This window comes from Oryza glaberrima, chromosome 6, assembly GCF_000147395.1.
Source record: "Oryza glaberrima chromosome 6, OglaRS2, whole genome shotgun sequence".
Taxonomy (NCBI): Eukaryota; Viridiplantae; Streptophyta; class Magnoliopsida; order Poales; family Poaceae; genus Oryza; species Oryza glaberrima.
Window position 1 is genome coordinate 10,460,005 of NC_068331.1, and position 8,920 is coordinate 10,468,924.

Here is an 8,920-nt window from a genome sequence, read left to right on the forward strand (position 1 = left end):
ACTACTCATTTGGTGGGCTTTTTAGGGGAGCATGATGTTTAGTATCCGTGGGCCTATTTTAAGGCCCATACAACATTCCTAGGACCTTGTTTAGAAGGCTTGGAAGATAACATAGCAATTAGAAGGAAAATTAGAATCCCTTGGAACAAAATAATGAGGTTCAAAAAACGTACAAGTCCATTTTACACCTCTCAACTATTACATTTATCTAAATACCCTTCAAACCTCAAACTTCAAAACCAGGTATCGAACACCCCTCAATTATCAAAACCAGGAGATTTTCATGGCAACATTTTTTTTTACATGTCAGCTATCCCCTAGTTTGCCATCTTCAACCCTCCCTATATACTTTGCACGTGCTACCTTGGGTCTTCAGCGCAATCTTTGCTGTCGCCCGCATGCTTCCACAGCCAGCTTGCTGTCACTTGCGCCTCCTCCACCACCATCTTGACGTCGCCTATACCGCCTCCACCGCTAGGTTGATGCCACCTACGCCACTTCCTTGGCGGGCTCGCAGTCAGCCGAGCTACTTTCACTGGGGATTTTGGACTTTATACCATCTTCCCCAACGCCTCATTCCCAAATGCCACCCTCCTGAACGTCCTCGCTAATTTGCCACTAGGCCCCACAAAATTGTTGATTCTATGCCATTATCCTCTAATTTTGACTCCACCTCACCGGTACCCCTTGGCACGAAAAACGCGTCGTTTCTCGTCGTCTCATTCCGCCACCCTAAAAAAAAGCGAGTAGCAGCTGATGAATCCACCGACTGGCGACAGCGGCCAAACCGTGACACCAATCACAGACATGAGATCGATAGATCCACCATCTTCCCCTCTTTTGGTTTAGTTTGGCATTTGTTTCCCTCACTTTTTTCTCCGGATTCACTTGTTTTTTTTAGATCTGATGGTCTAGGGTTTGTTGAAGCCATGGTTCTGTCTGAGTGTCCATCGTGGCAAGATCCAAAATCCCTGCTTTATTTCTTCGCTAAGAATCTTATTTGTTTGCTGTGGCTTATTTGGAGACGGTTGCTGCTCGCTTTTTTTTGTCCACACACACCAGGGGCAAGATGGCCAATTCGCCATCGAGATTCCACGTCCGCTACTGATGTGGCATCAAAATGGGAAGAAAATGGCATAGAATCAACAATTTTATGGGGCCTAGTGGCAAATTAGCGAGGATGTTCAGGAGGATGGCATTTGGGAATGAGGCGTTGGGAAGATGGCATAAAGTCCAAAATCCCCTTTCACCGCGAGCTCGAAGGAGGAGGTTGAGACGGAGAGGGCCAAGCCACTCCCCTGCCATCGCCGTTTACTCAAGGATGAGGAATCGTTGCCAGCCAAGCCTCGAGTAGATTCGTGAGGTAGCACCGCGGCAGTGTAGGGGTGGAGCAGCGGCACCTGGAGGCAATGGATCGGTGGAGGTTCTCAGGGGTGGCGGGTCTCGTACTTGATGCAGGGAGGAGCAGGACAAAATCCAGCGGCATCCGTTCTCTTCTCGTTGGTCTCTGTTGCTGGTCGAAATCGGGTGGTGTACCTCGGGACTCAGGAGGACATCGATTGGTGGCGGCAGTCTCGCGGAGGATCTCGGTGGCGGTGGTCCAGAGGGAGGACTCTGGCAGCGGCGGTGGCGCTCGGCGCTTCTGTGCCGTTGTGTGTCGTCACTCGAGAAACGGGATCAAGAGGGGAAATATGAGATTGAGGATTGAGAGAGAGAGAGAGGAAGAGGAGAAAGAGAGATATTTTGGCAACTGACAGATGGGCCCCTATAGTTTTTTTATATTTTTTCGCTAACTGGACTGCCATGTCAGATGCCACGTAAACCAAAATTGCCTGGTTTGGAACGAAGGGGGGGGGGGGGGTGAGTCTAATGGTTTTAATAATTGAGGGGTATTAGATACCCGGTTTAATTTTGAAGTTTGATGGTGTATTTAGACAAATGTAATAGTTGAAGGGTGTAAAGTGGACTAATACCTTCACACGATCTTTTGAAATTCCTATGGAATTGCTCATTTCATATGAATCTTGAAGAAAAATTACGAAGAGACAAGACCTATAATGTTTTCTCTCCGTCTCTCAAACATCATATGTTTTTTCTATAGTGCTACCGAACGACGAGTTTTTTTTTTTCAAAATCTATCCCATGGATTCACTTCCATCATATTCGTGGAAAATGTTTTTCTTGTTCCTACATTTTCAAAATCATGTTTTCCAAAAGATCTATAGTGTAGGAATTTTCTCTCTCATCTCACTCTTTAGCGTAAGAAGAGAAAACACTGGCTTCTAACGGATGTTTTTGTGCGCAAAAGTACTTGTATAGGAATAATCCCACTATATTTTGCATCCCTCCGTTCCTTTTTCTTAGACAATGGAAGATGAGTAATACTTCTCCTGTCTGTCTGTGTTGTAGCACATCTAGCCAAGAGTACAGTAGGAATAAAAATAGGTGTTGGACAATCCCAACATGCAAAGACTGAGACAAACAACATACTGAATCCATCCAGCCTTAGAGGAACTAGTATGTCATACACGCTAGAATAGTAATAGTAATAGTAAGAAGTATACTTTTTTCATCAGCACCGGCCACAAAACTAAAATCAGGACTAAGTTACAGCGACCTGAGTAGCACCCTAAAATCCTTAGTTCAAATCTTCGTAGGAGCGAATTTCAGATTGTGTTATTAATTTGAGGGCTAAGTTCCTGTTTGAAATACTAAGTTTCTAATTTTAAAAAGGTTGTATATATCCCGTTGGATGTAAAGCTCGGGTAAAAATACCTTTCTCTAGAAAGAGAAACTAAAATCATGATCGAGATGCAACTTTGGTGCTATTAAATTGCTCAGTACATTTCGTGTTGTAAAACCAAAATGAAAACTTTTGATGTTATAGAACCAATTTTATCATCAACAAGCCTAAGCGAAACTATGGTGCTGCAAAACCAACAAATGAAAACTTTTGATGTTATAGAACCAATTTTACCTAAATTCATCAATAAACCTAAGCGAAACTATGCCATCCGAAGAGAAACAAGAGATTTTTGGCTACCATTTCAAGCATGTAACTCCATTACAGACAATAGCTTGCTCTCCGGTCGCACAATCGAAGACCAATTTTTTTATACCCACAAAACATCCTATATTGACATATATTCCTTTCTTCCAAGCGCATAAACAGTAGATTTTCCAATAGAAAATTTTCCTTTGTTTTCTCCTTGGTTTTCTCTTGAACCAAACACCTTCCTATATTGACATATACAATATACCAATTTGACATTGCATAATACTACAACAAGTAACTCTCGGAACGGGAGCAGAACAAGTTAAAAAACGAGGAACCAATAACATTAATTACATAGAGCCATAGAGGTCACAGTGACAATGCAACAATGTCGATGAATATGCATGCACGACGAAGAGTCTATGAAACAGAAAACTAATTAAGAGAAGCACAGAGCTGGGATTACACATACGCTAATGCAGTATCATTCGATAAGTAAGTACTTATATATAGCCGCGGTTGCTGGCACTACGCTCCGGCTGCCAGCATCTGCTGCAGGGCGAGGCGCTCGCGGGCGTCGACGAGCGCCGCCTCCAGCCTCCCCGCCACCGCCTCCAGCCACTCCCGCGCCTTCTTCACGTCGCCGGCCGCCGCCCTGAGCATCTTGCGGACGGCGCCCGCGCCCTTCCGCGTGTAGCCCTCGCCCTCCGACTCCGATATTCCTCCAGCGCTCCCGTGACGGCGATGATGAGCGCCGCCACGCCTGCGGCCGCGGGACGCCGCGGCGATCTGGCCCTCGAGCCTGCCGCGCTTGGCGTCCAGCCGCGACAGCCTCCGCGCCACGTCGCCGAGGAGGTGCTCGAGCTCCTCCACGCGCAGGAGCGCCGCCCGCGCCTGGTCGCCGCCGTCGTCGCCGTCCGCCGGTGCCCCGAGCAGGAGCAGCGGCTCCTCCGCCACGCCGCCGTCCACCGTGAACCACGACGGCGACCGGCGCCGCACGCGCGAGACCGAGACAACCGGCTCCATGGTGGCGATCGAGTGGTGGAGTGGAAAACCGAAGCAGATCGAAGGCGAGTGGCGATCGAGCGCCGCTTGGAGAATGGAGGATGACGTCGTCAGATATATAGTGGCGCCGAGGCCGGTTACGTATCAGCGCCATGCGTGGGGAAACGAAGGGGTTGCGCGCGCGCGTGAGCGGTTAAAGGAATAATGGTTCGTTCGTTTGGACGTGCCTCCTCCAGTACTCCACTACGGCGGCATTATATTCGGGTGGACGAATTAACCGGCGATCACACCATCATCACCACGCCAAGCGCCGCGCCGTCTCGCCGTCGAGGTGCCTGACTGACTGAACACTGATGCCTCATGCCTGGGATTCCTTTTCTTCTTTTAATTTGAGATGAGCACCGCTCCACGTACTAATTTTCCTTTACAAAACTATTACAAACAATGATCTTAGCCGTTTAATGTAAGTAGTTGAAAGTTATAGAGTTTATATATTCACAACATGACACGTCATGTAGTGATAGTATAAGAGTTTAAGTAAGTATAGTATAAGAGTTTAAGTAAGAGAAGAGTGTCTTAAGTTGAATAGTCGTTCGTTTGCTGTCTTGGGTTTATAGCCTATCCATTCATGCAAATGGTATCGGGTTTGGTGAAACAGTGGTATGAATCCTCCGTACCCAACATCTGTACTTCTAGGTTATAATATGATTAACATGATCAATACTACTAGGTGTATGCATAATTAGTATTAGATATGCTCCTCCTAGCAACATACCCAACCAACTTGATTCTTATGTTTTATCCTCAAATAAAGTTAGCCTTGCCGAAGCCCTCTGATTTACTGCGTAGGGGCTCTACTGCATTTATATATGTGCGCCGGAGATGATGAGCATGCCTGAGAGTTCAACAAGGCGAAGAGGAGGATGATTGCCAATTGACCGGATATGTGAGCCCGATAGTTCAGCCAAGGGTGGACAAAGAGAACTAGAGATCTGCGAGGCCAATTCTTTGGCCAAGAGTGGAGGAAGAGAACAATGAAATTGGGGGATTAGTTGTTGAAGAAGGTAGTAGGTTTTGGAGTAAATCGCTTCGGCCTTATCAACAATTTTGTCTTACGTGCATTTTACCGTTGGAGGCGTACCTATTTGGCTCTTCCTCGTGAGCTAGCCTTTTCTCACTCCTATGGGGTAGCTCGCCCTGAGGAGCTAGGATTTTGTTACTATTCCAAATGACTGGTCTTGCTAGGCAAGGCTAGGCCCGGATCCAAACGCTTCATTCAACGAGATCCAAAATAATCTAGCAAACGGGCAGTCCACAAGTGTGTGATCTTTATGTTGTATATATGCACGTTTTTACACTACGAGAATAGTCATGTAACCAGGTTTTTCCCTATGGATCAGCATCCGGATATACGCACGCAATCTTTCTGTATATATTATAAATCGAATTGATTTTTTTAATTTCTATTTGAAATTTTAATCAAACTTATAGAAAAATATAACAACACTTATAGCACGAAATTAATTAGTTTTATTACATCTAACATTGAACATATTTTGATAGTTTTTCTTTACTTTGTGTTGAAAATATATTATTATATTTTCTATAAATTTGATCAAATAATATAAAGAAGTTCAACTTAGATAAAAAAATTAAAACAACTTATAGTATATAAAACGGGGATGTAGCAGTATATCACAATGCTACTGCCCACTATTATTGTTCATGAACGCAAGACGAAGCGCCAAGAATGAACTTCCTGCTGTCACGACGGCGCCGGCGCCCCCGACGCTCTGATTTGCTGAGACAACGTCGTCCTCTGCTCCAGGTGGCTGCGCAGGAGGAACCAGTCGAGCACGGAGTCCGGCGCGGCGGCGGCGGCGCACCACAGCAGCCGGTGCCGGACGTTCGGCGTGCAAAGCGGGCCGCCGCGGCCGATCCACCCCACCGCCGCGCGCGCGTAGGCGCCCGGGGTGACCGTGAACGGCGAGAGGCGCCTCGCCTCCGCCAGGTTCTCCACCATCCTCGTCGCCACGAAGAACGGCGCCTGCATGCAGATAAGATGATCGGATGGATGCATCGCGTAAATTTGTTGTGTGTTTCTTCACTTGGTTTTTTTGGTTGCAAAATTTCGTCAGATTGCTCTCGTCAGATCAGGGTTACCTGGCATTGCACATGGATCCCTTCACTTGCGTACTCGAGGTGAAGGCTCCGGGAGAAATGAGCCACGTACCTGCATCTTGAAATTAATGAACGTAGTCACTAATTATATCAGGTTGTGCTGACAATCACACATATATACAACTTATATGAAAGGATTATAAATCTCTATGCCCACATATATACAACCATGTGTAATTAAGACGACAAATATAAACAATTTTTAGGTTTGTAAGAAGAAGGTTGAGGAAAAAATGACTTTGATGGCGCTCATTAAATGGTGGATGGTTGGCAGTGGCCGATCACTGTTCTTTTGTGCTTGTTCCCAACTAATCTATATCGTTTTCCATGCGTACACTTTTCAAACTACTGAACGGTGTATTTTTTTAAAAAAATATAAAAAAATTACTTAAAAATATCATATTAATCTATTTTTCAAGTTAGTTTTAGCTAACACTTAATTAATTATGCAACAATAAGCTGTTTCTTTTTCTGTGCTGGAGGGATAGACTCCTGACCGGTACAAACGAACAGCCATAATCCCTACCCCTAATTAATCATTAATAAGTCTAATTAGCCACCAGTAAAGAAACTGTTCGGACGGCACCGATGCAGCTGTCTCGCTGTTTCTACTTCTTTTTTTCAGGGCCTGAACTTGCAGAATACAGAACTTACTCTAGGTATACTATAACAGATATTTGTGGATATTTAACACAGCCATAAATTAAAATGGAGAAAGTTTTTTTTTCGATCATATGCGCATATTAATTAATATATCTCTGCTTCAGTCATACTACTATGTTTTTACACTAGCACGGTAGCACTCCGTCAATTTACATTTTGGATTTGTCACGGATGGTTGGGAGTGTGATGGTGGTTAAGAGCAACACGGGAAGAAAGGTGATTGATGGAACAAGCATTACATAAATCCTTATAAACAAAAATTAAATATTAAAATACTTACGAAGAGAGAGAGAGAGACAGTGAGAGTAAGTAACCTTTACTATAAAAAAGTGTAGTAACATGTTACGTGTGTTTGTTGCATGTACGTGCCGTTTGGTGGCGGAGTAAATGGTGCAGAGGGGGAAGGAAGGGATGGCCTGCGATGATGCCGAGCCGATGTTAACAACAGCGCCCCTGCCCCGCTCCACCATCCCTGGCAGCACCGCCGCCGTCACCTCCGTCACTGCCCACAGGTTTACCCGCATCATTCTCACCCACGCCTCCACGTCCGCCTCGTGTAGGTACGCCATAGCCGGCTCCCCCACACCGGCGTTGTTCATCAACACCCCGACATCCAGCCCCTCCACCGTCTCCCTGAGCTGCCGCAGCGGCTCGTCGCCGTGGGGAGTCGCCACGAGTGAGAGGTCGAACACCACGGTCTTGGTCTCCACCCCGTGGAGAGACCTGACCGTGTTGGAGATCTCCTCGAGGTTGGCGGGGTCACGGCCGACGAGCACGAGGTTGAGGCCGCGGCGAGCGAGCTCTAGCGCCATAGCCCGGCCCATGCCGGATGTCGGCCCAGTAATGACCGCCCACGCACCGTACCGGCTGCGGAGGTCCTTGGGCTGACGGTGCAGGGAGAACGCGAGGTAGGCGAGGAGGCGGAGGGTGACGGTGGCGACATAGGCAGCGCCGAGGAAGACCAGAGAGAGGAACCACCACGGTGGCGCCGGCGGCGCCGATTCTTGCCGAATCATGAAGACATGACCAGCCATGACGATTCCAGCCACACCTCACGGGCTCTCTCTCTCTCTATATATATATATATGGCTTCCTCGCCATGCACCGGTGTTGCACGATATATAACGAACTGTGTGTACGTTTGGCCGAGCAACACAGTGAAACAGATGCAATAAAATGGGAAAATTGTACCCTGAATATTTAATACTGTTGACTTTTTTAAACATATTTAATTGTTCGTCTTATTAAGTAATTATTAATTCTTTTCATATCATTTGATTCATTGTTAAATATACTACTACTTAAGTTTTTGAATAATATTCACAAAAAATTTTAATAAGACGACGGTTAAATATGTTTTAAAAAATAAACGATGTCAAATTTTTAGGGACGGAGGGAGTATTATATATGCGCTGTACGACACGCAGCACGCGCATATATTATATTATATATGCACAACAATAAAATCAGTGGGGTGATTAGGCAGAAGGGAATAGTAGCGTGTTAACGTCACACACACACACAGTGAAACGGGTGGACTGTGGTGGCCTAGCTGCCAGCTGCCACCAATGAAAATATGCAATGGGCCACACCTTTGATCGATGTAATTGCAATAGTTTCACGTACACTATTGATCTTTTTTAAAAAGAGATAATTCGTACGTTCTAGATTTACTTGGTTAAAGATAACTTAAAATAAGTAGTGATTGTGTTGATGAGAAAAAAATCAGTACTAAATTAAATAGATTTACTTGGTTAAAGATAACTTAAAATAAGTAGTGATTGTATTGATGAGAAAAAAAATCAGTACTAAATTAAATAAATACTAACAAAACAGTAGCATTAGGTGCGCAGCGCGTGGCCGCGTGTGCACACGGACACATAGTTGCTTAGAGAAATGGTGCGACCCTATAGGAAGGTTATCAATATCAGGATGCTAAGTAGTATCGTTTTGTTTAAAGTAGTATCGTATCGTATGATCGAATACTATAAGATTTTTCTAAGTTTAATTAATATTTGTATTAATTACATATAGCCATTCTATATAAAAAATATAGTAATAATATATACCATGCAA

At 45.1% G+C, this 8,920-nt stretch overlaps 1 pseudogene; it reads right to left on the reverse strand.

Annotated features, from left to right (window-relative positions):
* Positions 1 to 5,716: 5,716 nt before the first annotated feature.
* On the reverse strand, positions 5,717 to 7,878 carry LOC127776893 (very-long-chain 3-oxoacyl-CoA reductase 1-like; annotated as a pseudogene).
* Positions 7,879 to 8,920: the final 1,042 nt, after the last annotated feature.